Raw genomic sequence first — 17,306 nt, 5'->3', positions numbered from 1 at the left:
ATGTCAGTTGTGTGAGGGTGTTTGGGCCTAGGGAAGGTTCTAGCTTTAGACACAAGCTGGGCCATTACTACTTCTCCTCCAAAAACCCCAGCCAAAATCAGAATCTTCCTTCTCCCCTTAAGAATTTATCTTTTGGGTCCTTAATATACTCTTCTTCCAGTGACTCTTAATCAGGTTATTCCTAGTAGTAACACTGAACCTCAAAGGAGTCTCTTTTCTTTTCCCTCCAGAAAGATTTTTGATTCTATGTATGTTTACCCACTTCCCTCCCCAAGACTCAGCATTGTGTTGTGTACCAAGAAATATTGGGAGAAGCTATTGCATGAGACTTTAAAGGACCATTTAAACCATATTCCAGGAAAATAAATAGCTAATAGACTTATATTTCATTCATTTGTACAACAGGCCTTTATGAGTGCCTCCAATCTGCCAGGCACTGTTCTAAGCTCCCAGGAAGCAGCAGTGAATAAATCTGACCAAGTTTTTGCAACCACGGAGTTTACATTCTAGTGAAAAGATGAACAGAAAACAAACATCAAGATATTTAATGGCAGGCAGTGAAAGGTATTTTGAAAGTAAAGCAATGGGCTAGAGAATGAGACAGGTTATTTTAGATAAGAGTTATCACAGAAGGACAGTTTCACATTGGGCAAAGTGAGGGAGTAAGCCAGGTAGATTCTGAGAGAAGAAACTTACAGGAAAACAACATGTGCAAAGCCCTGAGGTCTGTGCATGCTTGGCAAGCTCAAGGAACAGCAAGGAGGCAGTGTGTTTGGAGCAGGGCAAGCAGCAAAAAAGTAGCAGATGAGGTCAGAAAGGCAGTCAGTGGTAAAACATGTACAGCCTTGAAGACCACGGTAAGAAGTCTGGATTGAATTCTACATGAGATGGGAGGCCTTTGAAAGGTTTTGAGCAGAAGACTGACACAATCTGATTTGTGTTTTAGAAGAAAAAACCCTGACTATTGTGTGGGGCACGGGGTGAGGGTTGGGGGGTAAGAGTGGAAACAGGGAGAACAGTTAGTGTCATTGAAAAAAGAGGACTAATAATTTACCTTTGGATTTAACACAAAGGAGCTTATTAGTGACCTTGATAGGAGCAGTTTTCATTAGGTTGGTGGAGACAAAAACTTTTTGTACAGCCCTCTGCCCTCTGCTTACATCATGAACTGGCTTTGAGATTCTAGTGGAATTCGTTCATTCAGAATGGCATTTTTTTTAATTGAGCAATTACTATGTGCCAGAGACTATACTTCTCACTAGAGATACCATCAATTAATGCAGCATTAGTTCTTATTTATCACCAGGTAGGAAAGACAGACATGTAAAATGATGAATTATAAGCCAATATAATAAACAATTATCTTCTTGTTGGAATGAAATGTAGATAATAGGAGCTTAATCGCTTTTCTTCATGGGTGTTTAACCCATCTGAAAACTATCAGAGCCTTAGGAAACACATCAAAACATATTATTTTCTCCCTCAATTTGTATAAAATATTTTTAAAAAGAGAACCTAAATTTTTAAATAGTTTTACATGTAGTAGTCTCACATTTGAAAGATGGTTTTCTTGCTTTCCAATTATTGGCTATTGTCCCATCCCGTTCACACAGGACTTGTATGGGTGATGTGGTTTGTTTTCATTTCCTGGAACAGAAGAGAAGGAATGTAAAGGATGAAAATGGGAAAGAACTGTGCTATAGAAAAGACCCTTACAAATCTAGACCAGGGTGTTTATGTCACCAAACAACAGAAGAACCTAATAAACCAAGCAAAAGGACATACTTGAGTGACCACACTATAACCCCTTCAAATAAATACCCTGACTGGATTTATCTGAATGCTTCGTGTGTGCAAGGGTCTGTGCGTGTGTGCACATGTATGTATGTTTGTGTGGTCATACAATTTAATAAGTGCAGCTGTGTTTATTCAACTCTATAATATTCCACATATACATAGAGCAAACCTGTGGCTAGAGATCATTCATAGCTTCATGCTTGGAAAGAGTATAAGTAGAAAAATTGTACAACCCGTGAAAACCAATTCACACTAGCTCATGCACGCATAAATGCAGGGAGATGCTTTAAGTAAATTTACAGCTGAAATCACTGCTTTGAAACCTGAAACTAATGTTTCAACTGAATAACTAGATGTAGTCCATTCAGAAGCACTTCTGAGAATAGTCAACTACATGATTAAAGGGACTGAAAAATCACATTTACATGAAAATGTTAAGGAAACTGGGATTATATGACATGGAAAAGAGCAAAGTATGAGTGATAACTTACTGTTTTGAAATATACGAAAGTTATACTACTGAAGACAATATCCCATATTTTCTGACAGTGGAATAGAAGAGATACATATGGAATTAGATAAAGAGGATTTTGTCTGGCAAGAAGGTTTGTCAGATACTCAAATGCATTACAAAAATAAAGACTGAGAATTTTTTTCAGTTCAACAGATATTTTTAACACATAAACAACTATAAAAATACTGAAATTCTCTCCAAGAACTCACTGTCTTTTCTCAAAACCTTATTTCTCTGTCTCGGCACTGTGGTGAAGCATGGAAAGCAAGGATCTCCTGATGGCTGTGAAAGTAAGAAGCCAGGCAGAAGAGAGAACTGACAACTCTCATGTTGGCTAGTAAGCTGAAAAACTGGTGGGAGTATAACATGGGACAACTCGGAAAACTCTTTGCGTTATTATCAAGTTAAACATGCATTTAAACAATGACCCACCACGTATTTACCTGTGAGATATGAAAACATATGCTCACAAAAAGATTTGTGTAAGAATGTTTATAGAAGTTTCACTCATAGTGGATAAAAACCGGAAACAACTGAAACGTCCATCAATAGGTGAATGGATAAACTAATTGTGATATATTCATATAACCTAGTACTACTCAGCAATGAAAAAGAATGGACCACTGATGCATGCAGCTGCATGGATGAATCTCAGAAATCTCACACTTTTTAAAAAATATTTATTTATTTATTTGGCTGCGCCAGGTCTTAGTTGCGGCACACGGGATCTTTGCTGTGGCATGCGGACTCTTAGTTGCAGCATGCATGTGGGATCTAGTTCCCTGACCCCCAGGGATTGACCCCAGGCCCCCTGCACTGGGAGGGCAGAGTCCCAACCACTGGACCATCAGGGAAGCCCCTCAGAAACATTTTTTAAGTGAAGGAAACCAGACACAAAATAGTATGCACTGTACAATTCCATTTACATTAAGTTCACGAATATGTAAAAGTAATCTACAGTTATGGAAATCAGAGTGGCAATTGCCTATTAGATGGGGTGGGGATTGATGGGGGTAGGGAACAGAAGATAACTCTTTGTGATGATGGGTTATGTACGCAGTATACATTTGTCACAACTTATCAAATTTTGCACATAAAATTTGTGCATTTTGTTTCATGTAAATTTTACCTCAATTAAAAAAAAATTCAGTGATCAAAACCCTCCAATGACATTTCATCTCACTTAGAATTAAATTCAACTTTTTTCACAGCCTCTAAGGCCCTCACTTTCTGTCAGAGCTGACTTATGATCTATTTGCCCCTTGCACACTCCTTTCCAGCCTCAAAGACCTCCTTATTATTCCTTGAACATGTGGGTGTGCTGCTCCTGCCTCAGACCTTACACTGCCCTTCCTACTGCTAGGAACCCCCCTCCTCTGTAGATCTATAAAACCAGTTCCCTCTCTTTATTTAAATCTTTGCCCAAATGCCACCTCATTAGACTGTGCTCCCTAAAAACCCTTTCTGAAATAGCAGCACCTGTTCCCAACACACACACACACACACTCACTCATCTCATCACTCTTTATACATTTCCCTTTTCTTCAAAGCACATATCAAACCCATATATTGTAGTATATATTTATTTCATTTTCCTCCATAGAATGAAGAGTTCTGTAGCCAAGACCTTTTTGTTATTCACTAATGCATTCCCTAGTACTTAGAAAAATATCTGTTATGTAAATATTCAATAAATATTTGTTGGATTGTATGGTAGCTCTATTTTTAGTTTTTTTAAGGAAACTCTATACTATTCTCCATAGTGGCTGTACCAGTTTACATTCCCACCAACAATGTAGGAGGGTTCTCTTTTCTCCACACCGTCTCCAGCATTTATTATTTGTAGACTTTTTGATGATGGCCATTCTGACTGGTGTGAGGTGGTTTTGATTTGCATTTCTCTAATAATTAGCATTGTTGAGCATCTTTCATGTGCCTGTTGGCCATCTGTATGTTCTCTTTGGAGAAATGTCTATTTAGATCTTCTGACCATTTTTTGATTGGGTTGTTTGTCTTTTTTTTTTTTTTTTTTTTAAATGGGAGACTCTTTTTTTTGGGGGGGGGTTATTTATCTATTTATTTATTTATATTTATTTATGGCTGTGTTGGGTCTTCGTTTCTGTGCGAGGGCTTTCTCCAGTTGCGGCAAGTGGGGGCCACTCTTCATCGCGGTGCGCGGGCCTCTCACTGTCGCGGCCTCTCTTGTTGCGGAGCACAGGCTCCAGACGTGCAGGCTCAGTAGTTGTGGCTCACGGGCCCAGCCGCTCCGCGGCATGCGGGATCCTCCCAGACCAGGGCTCGAACCCGCGTCCCCTGCATTGGCAGGCAGATTCTCAACCACTGCGCCACCAGAGAAGCCCGGTTGTTTGTCTTTTTGACATAGAGCTGCATGAGCTGTTTGTATATTTTGGAGATTAATCCCTTGTTGGTTGCATCATTTGCAAATATTTTCTCCCATTCTGTCGGTTGTCTTTTCATCTTGTTTGTGGTTTCCTTTGTAGTGCAAAAGCTTTTAAGTTTAATTAGGTCCCATTTTTTAATTTTTGTTTTATGTCCATTACTCTAGGTGACGAGCTCTATGTTCTCTTCTAGGAATTTTATGGTGTCATGTCTTACAGTTAAGTCTTTAAGCCACTTAGATTTTAGTTTTGTGTATGGTGTGAGGGAGTGTTCCAACTTCACTGATTTTCATGTGGCTGTCCAGCTTTCCCAACACCGCTTGCTGAAGAGACTGTCTTTTCTCCATTGTATATTGTAGCCTCCTTTGTTGAAGATCCTGGGCATATATCCAGAAAAGATGAAAACTCTAATCCAAAAAGATGCATGCATCCCAGTGTTCATAGCAGCACTATTTACAATAGCCAAGACATGGAAGCAAACTAAGCGTTCATCAACAGAGGAATGGATAAAGAAGATGTGGTATATATATACAATGGAATATTTTTCAGCCATAAAAAAAAGAATGAAACAATGCCATCTGCAGCAACATGGATGGACCCTGGAGATTATCATACTAAGTGAAGTAAGTCAGAATGGGAAAGACAAATATCATATGATATCACTTATATGAGGAATCTAAAAAAAATTATGCAAATGAACTTGTTTACAAAGCAGAAACAGACTCACAGACATAGAAAACAAACTTATGATTACCAAAGGGGAAAGGGGGTGGGCGAGGATAAATTAGGAGTTTGGGATTAACAGATACACACAATACTATATATAAAATAGATAAACAACAAGGTTCTACTGTATAGCACAGGACCTATAATAAGCTATAATGGAAAAGATTTTGAAAAGAATATATATATATATATATAGTATATATATACACACACACATATATATAATGTAATATATATATATACACACACACATATATATAATGTAATATATATAACTGAATCACTTTGCTATACACCAGAAACTAACACAACACTGTAAATCAACTATACTTCAATGAACATAATAAATAAATAAATATTTATATATTTGTTGAATGGATAGTTAAGCAAAGGTTAGGTAGGTGATGTGTATAGGAGATACAAACATCAGTGGGAGAACAAGCTAGATGTGTCAGCTATCGATTGTTGCATAACAAACCCCTCCAAAACTAATGGCTGAAAACAACAACAGAAGTTTTGCTCACAAATCTGTAATTTGGGTAGGGCTCAGCAGGAACAACTAGTCTCTGTTCCATGCAGGGTCAGCCTTGGTGGCTTGACTAAGGGAAAAAGGATGCCCTTTCAAGATGGCTCACTCACATGTCAGCTGGGAGCTCAGAGAGCTACAGCCATCTGTTCCTCCTCATATGGGCATGGTGCCAGAGTTCCAAAAGCAAGCATCCCAAGAAATGGGAAGTTGAAGCATCACTTCCACGCTCTTATCAATATACAATGTAAGTAGTTACAGAGCCCAGATTCAGTGAAAGGGAATATAAGCCATACCTCTTGATGGGATGAGAGCTGAAGAAGTTTATGGTCATTTTTTACAACCACCTCACAAGGTGATCTTTTAGGGTATGTTCCACCACCCTGGGATTTATAATTCTGTGATTTGTTTCATTGTAGAGTTTTTCAAAATTCATTTGCGGCGTTACTTAACATTAAACCAAAACCATAATATGATAATTCAATAGCTAATTATATTAATATTAAAGTTCTAATTATGTCCTAGATACAGTGTTAAAGTGTTTTATATACTATATCTCATTTTTTTAATTTAACAAACATTTATATAGCACTTGCTATATACTAGGCACTGTTCTGGTGCTTTAAGGATAAAACTTAATTTAATCCATGTAACAATCCCATAAATTAAGTGCTATTATTATCCTCATGCTACAGATTGGGAAGCCTATGCAAGAAAAGATTAAATACCTTGCACAAAGTCACACAGCCACTGAGGATGGAGCCAGGATTTGACCCTGCAGTCCGATCCCAGAGCCTATACCCTTAACCACAGTGTCATGCTATCTTTCTCTTAATCCACCCAGAAATCCTATAATGTAAGTACTCTTGTTATCTCCATCTGACAGAAGAAAAATTAAAGCTTAGAGCAGTTGTCATCTTCCCAAGGTCTGTCTACCTACATGTTCCCAGCGTTGCCCCAGTATTTTATACATTGCTTCTCTCCTCACAGCAATGTTGCAAGATAGATGTGTCAAAACTGAGAATGAAATGTTAGATAACATGCTCCAGGTTCACATAGCTAGCAAGTATTAGAGCTGGGGGTTAAACTCAGGTGTACATGGCTGCAAAACCAGGCTTCTTTATTTTGCATTGCCCTCATCTTCAGGAGCAGGGAAAGAAGGGAGGAATGGAGCAGCTGACACTAAGGGAAGAGTATTCCCTTCCATGCTGGGACTCCTGGTTAACCTCTGAGAGGGCTTGCAACAGAGATGGCCAGAGGTGACAAGAGATCTACAGATGATTAGGAAAGGTTTCTGGATCTATTGTTAGATTGTAAATGCTAGCTTCATATTTTTCTCTCTCCCTTGGAGAAATAGTTTTACTTTCCTTTCTCTGCTCTAGGGCATGACCTGTTTTTCAGTGCAGCCATTGTCTTCAACCCAACTGATAGAGGAGGAGATGAAGTGATGAAAGTCCATCTACCCAGGGACCTCTTGTGGTTTAGTCAATTAATTGTTGGTCCTTTGGGGAGAGGGGAGTGGATGAAGAGTGAGGAGCAAAGGAAGAGACAAGAAAAAAAGAAATCAACTAATCTCCTGGACCTGTCAGGATTCCTCTCAGTTTTTCCTATGAAGGTGTCCCTTGTGGCCCATTTAGAGCCATTTACCAAAACATTTTCAGATTTCTTTGATTTTAACATCTGCTTTCCTCTTTCTTCCCTGCACAGTCCTATGCTTCCGGGATACATGGCAGTCAGCCTTTGATCTTGGTGCCTCTGGTTAGCTGCATGCTGTAAGTTATCCCTCCTCAAGCTAATTCTGGGCAATGATGAAATCTACATCCCTTCCTTCTTCACCCTCTTTATCACAAGCCTCCCATCAAGTTTGACATGAGTCAGACCAGCTCTCCCATGGGGTCTCACAGAACTCACTAATTCTTTATAAATAACAGGGACTTCAGTCTATACATAGTCCTGGAGTTACTGTGTTAATCCTATAAATCAGCCATCCTAGAAAGTCATAGTGGTCCCAAAGAAATTAGATTATCAGCAAATAAGAAGTTTAGTATAATTTTCAAGCTTAATTAGGTTAGGTACAGCATTTCTCCATGTTATTTGCATCATCACCATTACTATCATTACTTGATTTCTGTCAACTTCAAATTTGCTATGATACTGATTTAAGTGTGGGAAAGGCTGGAAAATACATTAAGGACAAGCTAATTTGAAGGCTAACTTGAGAGTGAAAAGGTTAAATTGTAGACGCTTTTAAAAGAACACAATTGTAATAATAAGGCTTATAAAATTATTCCAATTATCTATGTTCCTAAGAATATTTATATAATGGAGATAAAGATGATTTATAATGAACTTTTAAATGTAAACATTTCTTCAAAATATTTTCTCAGATAATTTAAATATTTCCAGGTGATATTATCTATCACATAGCATGTGTATTCAAATTGTTCTTTAATGATAGCAAAGAAAAGGTAAATGTTAGACCATTCCCTAGGCAAATAATCACAAATTCTGAGTAATGGAAATTTTATTGTACTACTTTTCTACCCTCTGGGGAAAATACAGGTAATATGTAAAACGTTTCTTCTAGTGAATAGGAATTCCTTCCTATATTTTCAAATTATTTATTATTATAAGTTTCCCAGAGGAAACCATGTCCTGTTACTATTAATTCTTGATATCCAAGTGAATTTTTCATCTTGTGACTTTCCCAAGGCCAACATACACTTCAAATTACATTTTAGTCACAGATTCTGTCTACTCTGTAGCATGTTTCTGGTAGTAATTCTCCATCTCCTAGCTAGTACAGAAGCTTATGGAAACATGCAATGTAATACCAGACTGAACTAAACAACAAGTTCTAAAGCATTTCACTTTTTAATTATCTGGCATTTAGGGGTTACCCATACCATGCCCCTTTCTATATAATTAAGAATAAACTGTATTAACCTATCACGTTAGAAGAGGGCAATAGGAAAGTGAAATACACTGTTCCTGTTTATATGATTTGCTAGTAATCAAAAGTGAAACACACGCACACAATCTTGTATTAAAAAAACAGATAATAGTGTGTTTTTGGCTGAAATTCTCAAAACATAAGAAGACTGTGGAACCAAGAAGGTTGGCTTTTTGAGATCAATGGTTTTTAAACTGTTCTGTGGCCACTAAATTTAGCTATGTTCCAAGAACTGAACAGAATCTAGGAAGCAGAGGGAAACTGAGGCAGGAAGAACCTGGGAAGGTATTCAGAGGTAGAGGTTCTTAGTTGGATTTTGGAAGCTGGTGGAGAAGGGAGAAGTCGGCAGAGGGAAGGGAGAGCAACAGAGACAGATATCTGTCTTAGGCAATGGTGATCAGCACTTGCTCAGAGAAGACTTCCTCCCCACTGGCAGATGTTTTCAGACCTTCTTTGAGGCAAAGAGCTACCCTTACAGAACCTGGGGTGGCCTGTCCCAGGCAGGGGTTCAACTTTGCTGACTCCATCACATGCTGCTGATGGCGAAGGGTGAAGGCCCTGGAATGCCTGTCTTTGAGCCTCATCCCTCTTCATGACTCCTCAGGGAGAGCTGTCAGTGGGACGTTCCGGGCCATAAAAAAATGATCCTCTTCCTGGGGACTAGATTATTTCACCTGGAAAACCCAAGCATTCTTTCTTCCTGCAAGCATTTGTCAATGGGACAGGACCTATTGCTCTCCAGAGTGGGGATGGATCTGCCCCCTTCATTGCCTGGCCCCTGGAGCTTTGAGATTCAGCTGCTGGGCATAATTGCAGTCTCTGCTCTTCCCTACTGCCCATATCCCCAGCAGTGCCTGGTCTCTTAGAGCTACAGCCTATGCACACAATTCTAAGAGAGTTGCTCTCTGAGACAAATACTCTCAACCTTTCCTGCCTACTTCCAATGAACCAATAAACCTAACAGCTGCTGTTTACATAGCACTTACCTTTCAGGGAGCTCAGAGCAATTTCCAGTAACAGACTCTAATCCTCCCCCAAGGTCTGGGTGGTAATAGTTATTAATACTATTCCCCTGAATACATAAGAGGAAGATTGGGCCAAGGAACTTGTAATTGTTTGCTGAATATTGCCTGGTCCTTAGATGGTTCATTCATTCAACTATTTTTTTCCAATTATGTCCTTGTCACTGCATTGTAAGGCATTTTCACATCTATTAACTCATTTTTTTCCCAAATTTTCTCAATGATAAGAATCACCTGAGGCTCTTGTTAAACAAATAACTTCCCTGACCCCTGTCGTGGACACTCTCATTCAGTGGGTCTGCGATGGGACCCAGGAATTTGTGTGTTTCTCTGAGTGATTTTTTCCCCCTCCTTTTGTGAAGTAGAACATTCCAGATGATTATTATCATTAGGAAAGTTTGGGAAGCATTATTCCATTTAATTTTCACAGTAGCTGTGTGTGATATTATTACGCACCTTTATTGGAAAATAAACATGTGATCAGCATATCAGTATAGAAGGCAGAGACATAAAATCTCAATTACTTCAACTCTTAACTCCCACAGACAAGAGGTGATAGTTGATTAGTTTCTTATATTTGCTGGATTTTCCCAATCACACTTTCTCAATAATTAAGAACCGAGCTACTCATCTGGGGTTTGAGCTATTACATAATTCCTGCCTAGACCTGTGCCATATATCAGTGCCATGAGAACTCCCTATTAAAGACTGTTCAAAATAGACCCTTTTCACTTTTCCAAAAACATGACATTTCATCTACAAGTTTAAGCTCATCTTCTGAGCTCCCCCTTGGACTTCTGACCCATCCTTATTCCATTGTTGTCATTACTGTTTTCTCCTTCCTCTCCTCTCCCCCTCCTCCTCCTTCCTCTCTCCCTCCCTCCCTTGCTCATTCTGACTATTCTTTCTCTTGATGAAACACTTCCAAGTCTCCTTTCTCTGTCATAACTGCTCTGTGACCACTGATAGCGCTGCACAACTCCCACCCACAGCCCTAAAGACTTATTCTTGAGGCCTTGGGCAGAATTTCTGTCACCTTCATCCTCAAGAGGGATCATCAACTTGTACATGATCCTGGAGATCCCAGGAACTCAGGAGCTCTTTCCCTCTGTGGTTTCCAGAGCTCCTGTCACCTGCAGATGCTAGGCTAGGGAGTAGTCCCAGTTCAAGCATGGCACTCACAAGCAACATCTCACATCTAAATGAAAAGTGTAACGATTAATTCAACTGCTCTTATGTGGTCTATAATAATTTAATGTCTGGTGTTACATAAATCCACTGATACGCTGATAAACTGGTTCTCTGGGGGAAAAGAGGAGAGAAGAGGAGGGGAAAGAGAAGAGATAAGAGAAGGGAAGAGAAGAAAGAGAAGAGAAGAGAAGGGAAGGGAAAGGAAGGGAAGGGAAATGAAACAAAATAAGAGGAAGAGGAAGGGAAAGGGGAAAAAAAGCCCTGATTTGTAGCATTTGCAGATTTCAGTAGTGTAAATACTGTCATGATGGCCAATTTCAAGTTACCAAAGATTTAACAACCATCTTTAAAAAAAGCCTGAATATTTAAGAATCAGTTCTCATGAGCTGGTGTGAACCAGCTCTAGCATACCACTGTGTAAGTCTGACGCCAGAAAAAATTAAATCATTTGCCCCCAGATCTTCTAATGCTTTCCACCAGATACCCTATATACTAGTACACAAAGATTATTCACTACTCCCCAAACATGCTCTGTGCTATCCCACCTCTATGCCTTTTCATCTTGATGGTCTATTTTCCAGGGATGCCCTTTTTCCTCATTTCTTCAAGGCCCATCTCAAATGCTTCCTGTTCCCTGAATCCTCACAGCATTTGATCTGTCACTCTCTTATGACACTTAAAACTTTATCTTGTATTAGAGCTGTTTTTATTTTTTTAATTTGTGTCCTGTACAATTACTGAATAAAGGCTCTCTGCACTGTCCCTGTATTCTCACAGCACTGAGAGCAATGCCTAGTGCAGAGCAGGCACTTAAAGCCACGTTAACAACCATCTATCACATGCTTCTAATGTAGCAGGCACTGCTGTATCCCTGAGGAACAAACACTTCTGTGTTTGAAGAACTAGAGAACTTAAACTGTGATTCTGTGGGGAAATTCCAGAACCAGATAGCCCATGTAAGTCGACCACTAACACAGTGTATCTAGAACAAGTTGATGACTTCACTAAGTAGATAGCTTCCACCCAGGATCATTGGAACAATTAATCTAAACATGGGTTCAGCAACATTTTCCTATAAAGGACCAAAATGTAAGTATTTCAGGCTTTTGAGTCCATAAAATCTCTACCAAAACTACTCAACTCTGCTACTATAGTGAAAAAGCAGTGATAGGCTTTATATAAACAGAATGAGCATGGCTACATGCCAGTAAAACTTTATTTATAAATACAGGTAGTGAGCCGAATTGGCCCACAGGTCCTAATTGGCCAACCCCTGGTCTAGATACTTGAAAGCTCTGATTTCCAAACTGCCATGTGAATTCTTTTGTTCATTTTCCTTTTGGTGTCAGTGTTCCTTTTTACTAGCTTCTAACTTAGCCTATCATGATTTTCTTACTAATAATACTTGCTTACGTGTAGGCTTTATTAGAGATAATCATCACTCTAAATGTAATTTAGCTCATCCAGGCATTGTTTGTGCAGCCAATTTGAAAAACAGTATAAAGATATGTTACACTGATTCTGCCAATAGTAACACAACTTATAGATAATACATAAATGTAATAAAATGTCCTTGCAATAGAAAATGATACAGATATTAGTGGGATTCAACTATGACTGTTGTCATGATAATACCTACAGATAATATATTTAAGTTCCATTAAGGTTGACTGTATCTCTTATAAAGTACCTGAGTTCTTTTTCCTATGGTGAAATCAGCATCTTTAATGCCAACTCAGAACCAAGACTAATCATTCTATGGTGCTAGTAGATCATTCCTAGTGTATGACTCTCCAACACCCCCAATGGACTATTTCTTACAAGAAGTGTGCATGGATAAAACCCTTTCCAAGAAAGTGAATAATAATTGGTGAAAGGTTCCTAAGGGTAATGATTCTACTCATAGAAGCTGGAAAACTTGAGATGGTCATCAAAAATGAATTTCTTACTTTGGCTGCCCTAGTAAATAATGCAGCTCTTGCCCTGGGTGCACAACTGACCTTTTAAAATTCCTTTGCCCAAGTAATTATGGAAAATAATATAGCCTTAGACTTTAGTTTGGCAAATCACGGGAAATATGCACCATTTCTAATACTTCCTGTTGTACCTGGACTAACAAAATGGGTTAAAATAAAAGGCAACTTGGATATCTAAGGAAGACCCAAGGAGCAAAAGCTCAAGGAGTGGGATTGTTTTCTTGGTCAAATCTGAGAAGTCCTGGATTATTATTTGAAAGGGCCTATTGATTCCTTCTTACAATATTTTAGTTATATTGTTTGACACACAATTGTTCAGTATATATTTTCCAGAGTCTTAAATATTTCCATGCAGCCACTGTCCCAACAGGTGATTGACCAAATAACAAAAAACAAAGAGGATAAAACCATGCTGATCAACTGTCAACTGAATTTTATATATCTGCAAACAAAACCTCATCTTCAAGGAGAATTAACTATGGTCAAAATATGAGTAATGCTTGAAGTCTTTCTTGAAGCTTAGCTAGGAGAGGACCCAAAGGATGACTGAAAAAAATGTAACCTTTCCTTACTCCTAAAAGACCAATTTTCTATAGCAAGGATGACAGGTAGCCACCAGAATAAGTTTTAAACCTGCTTAATGAATGAAGAAGAGTTCTATAGCCATGGAACCATCAGAATTGGTTTTAAACACTTAATCAAATCAAAGTCAACTTGTTTTAGTGAACACACTTCTTCTGTAAGCCAACCAATTAATAAGAGCCCCTTGCTCCTGAAGGCCAATCAGGAATGAGATCATTCCAACAACTTGCTTCTGAGTGTCATACAATCAACAACAGTATCCCCCAAATAACCACACTTCTACAGTTGACACCAACTTATTTATAACCATGAACTTCCACCAATCTCTGAACTCCATGCTTCTTAAAATCCTTATGTATGATCAACAGCCTTCCCTCCTTAGAGAAACTGCAACTGAAAAGCGAGTAAGCAATAAATTCAGGATTGTGGACTTTTGGTTTTTTTGTTTGTTTCATCACCATTTTGAGTGGCCATTTCATACTTTGAGAAAATGGAGCAAGATAACAAGATGAAAAGGGCATTCCAAGTACTAGGGATAACTTGGGAAAAGCACAGAGACACAAAAGTACTTGGTGGGTTCAGGAATATGGAGCCCTTTGTAGTAGCTGCTTGGCATTAGAAAGGTCAACCGACAACCACATTTTGAACTTTGGAGACCAATATGAAGAGTTCATATTTTATCTGCTAAGTGTTGAGAGTTCATTGAATATTTTAAGGTGGAGAGTACTATAATTAACTATGAGTTTTAGGGGCTGAAAAATTAAGTGCCAACATCACTGGATGAAGTGACCATGGCATATTCAATATCTATAATAGAGACAGAATCTACTGGCTCTTATGACTTATTGAATGAGATAGGTAAGGAAATTAGAATCAAGGAGGATATTTTTGACTCGAATGATTTATTAGAAGGAAGGAAGGAAGAAAGGGAGGAAGGGAGGAAAGGCCAGAGGACTGGGATTGTTTTCTTGGTCAAATCCGAGAGACCACTTCCATGCATACCAGTTTCACCTTCGTGACTTCTTTTTTCTTCAAATCAGTGTCAAGTGTTCTTTCTAACCTTATTATATCAAGATTAAAATGTAGGTTAAGGGGAAAGTTCTTCACACATTTGGCCTAAGCTTTCACTACCCTAAGACTGACTTCGGGCCCCAGTAACAGTGAAAAATTGCATTTCCATTTGATCTGGGTTATCTGGACAATGCTTTCTTTCCATGTACATTTCCTACTGAGACTGTAATACCTCACCCTCAATATTAGTCTGCTAGGACTACCACAAAAAAAAAGCGACTGTGTCACTTAAATGACAGAAGTTTATTTTCCCACAGTTTGGGAGTCCAGAAGTCCGAGATAAAGGTGTCAGCAGGAAATCAATCAATGTGATACACCATATTAACAAATTGAAGGATAAAAACCATATGATAATCTCAATAGATGCAGAAAAAGCTTTTGACAAAATTCAACACCCATTTATGATAAAAACTCTCCAGAAAGTAGGCAGAGAGGGAACTTACCTCAACATAATAAAGGCCATATATGACAAACCCACAGCCAACATCATTCACAATGGTGAGAAACTGAAACCATTTCCACTACAATCAGGAACAAGACAAGGTTGCCCACTCTCACCACTGTTATTCAACACAGTTCTGGAATTTTTAGCCACAGCAATCAGAGAAGAAAAAGAAATAAAAGGAATCCAAATCAGAAAAGAAGTAAAACTCACTGTTTGCAGATGAGATGATACTATACATAGAGAATCCTAAAGATGCTACCAGAAAACTACTAAAGCTAACCAATGAATTTGGTAAAGTAGCAGGACACAAAATTAATGCACAGAAAAATCTCTTGCATTCCTATACACTGATGATGAAAAGTCTGAAAGAGAAATTAAGGAAACACTCCCATTTACCATTTCAACAAAAAGAATAAAATACCTAGGAATAAACCTACCTAAGGAGACAAAAGACCTGTGTGCAGAAAACTATAAGACACTGATGAAAGAAATTAAAGACGATACAAACAGAGGGAGAGATATGCCATGTTCTTGGATTGGAAGAATCAACATTGTGAAAATGACTATACTACCCAAAGCAATCTACAGATTCAATGCAATCCCTATCAAACTACCACTGGCATTTTTCACAGAACTAGAACAAAAAATTCCACAATTTGTATGGAAACACAAAAGACCCCGAATAGCCAAAGCAATCCTGAGAAAGAAAAATGGAGCTGGAGGAATCAGGTTCCCTGACTTCAGACTATACTATAAAGCTGCAGTAATCAAGACAGTATGGTACTGGCACAAAAACAGAAATACAGATCAATGGAACAGGATTGAAAGCCCAGAGATAAACCCACGCACATATGGTCACCTTATCTTTGATAAAGGAGGCAAGAATATACAATGGAGAAAGGACAGCCTCTTCAATAAGTGGTGCTGGGAAAACTTGACAGCTACATGTAAAGGAATGAAATTAGAACACTTCCTAACACCATACACAAAAATAAACTCAAAATGGATTAAAGACCTAAATGTAAAGCCAGACACTATGAAACTCTTAGAGGAAAACAGGCAGAACACTCTATGACACAAGATCCTTTTGACCCACCTCCTAGAGTAATGGTAATAAAAACAAAAATAAACAACTGGTCTAATGAAACTTAAAAGCTTTTGCACAGCAAAGAAAACCATAAACAAGACAAAAAGACAACTCTCAGAACGGGAGAAAATATTTGCAAATGAAGCAACTGACAAAGGATTAATCTCCAAAATATGCAAGTAGCTCATGCAGCTCAATATCAAAAAACAAAAAACCCAATCCAAAAATGGGCTGAAGACCTAAATAGACATTTCTCCAAAGAAGATATACAGATTGCCAACAAACACATAAAAGGATGCTCAACATCACTAATCATTAGAGAAATGCAAATCAAAACCACAATGAGTTATCACCTCACACCAGTCAGAATGACCATCATCAAAAAATCTACAAACAATAAATGCTGGAGAGGGTGTGGAGAAAAGGGAACCCTCTTGCACTGTTGGTAGGAATGTAAATTGATACAGCCACTATGGAGAACAGTATGGAGATTCATTAAAAATCTAAAAATAGAACTATCATATGACCGAGCAATCCCACTACTGGGCATATACCCTGAGAAAACCATAATTCAAAAAGAGTCATGTACCACAATGTACACTGCAGCACTATTTACAATAGCAAGTACATGGAAGCAAGCTAAGTGTCCATCGACAGATGAATGGATAAAGAAGTGTCACATATATACAATGGAATATTACTCAGTCATAAAAAGAAACGAAATTGAGTTATTTGTAGTGAGGCGGATGGACCTAGAATCTGTCATACAGAGTGAAGTAAGTCAGAAAGAGAAAAACAAATATTGTATGCTAACGCATATGTATGGAATGTAAAAAAAAAAAAAGAATGTTTCTGAAGAACCTAGGGGCAGGGCAGGAATAAAGACGCAGATGTAGAGAATGGACTTGAGGACACGGGGAGGGGGAAGGGTAAGCTGGGATGAAGTGAGAGAGTAGCATTAACATACATACACTACCAAATGTAATATCGATAGCTAGTGGGAAGCAGTTGCATAGC

Source organism: Balaenoptera borealis, assembly GCF_965194805.1.
Source record: "Balaenoptera borealis genome assembly, chromosome: 1".
NCBI classification, from domain to species: domain Eukaryota; kingdom Metazoa; phylum Chordata; class Mammalia; order Artiodactyla; family Balaenopteridae; genus Balaenoptera; species Balaenoptera borealis.
This window is presented reverse-complemented; position numbering follows the sequence as displayed.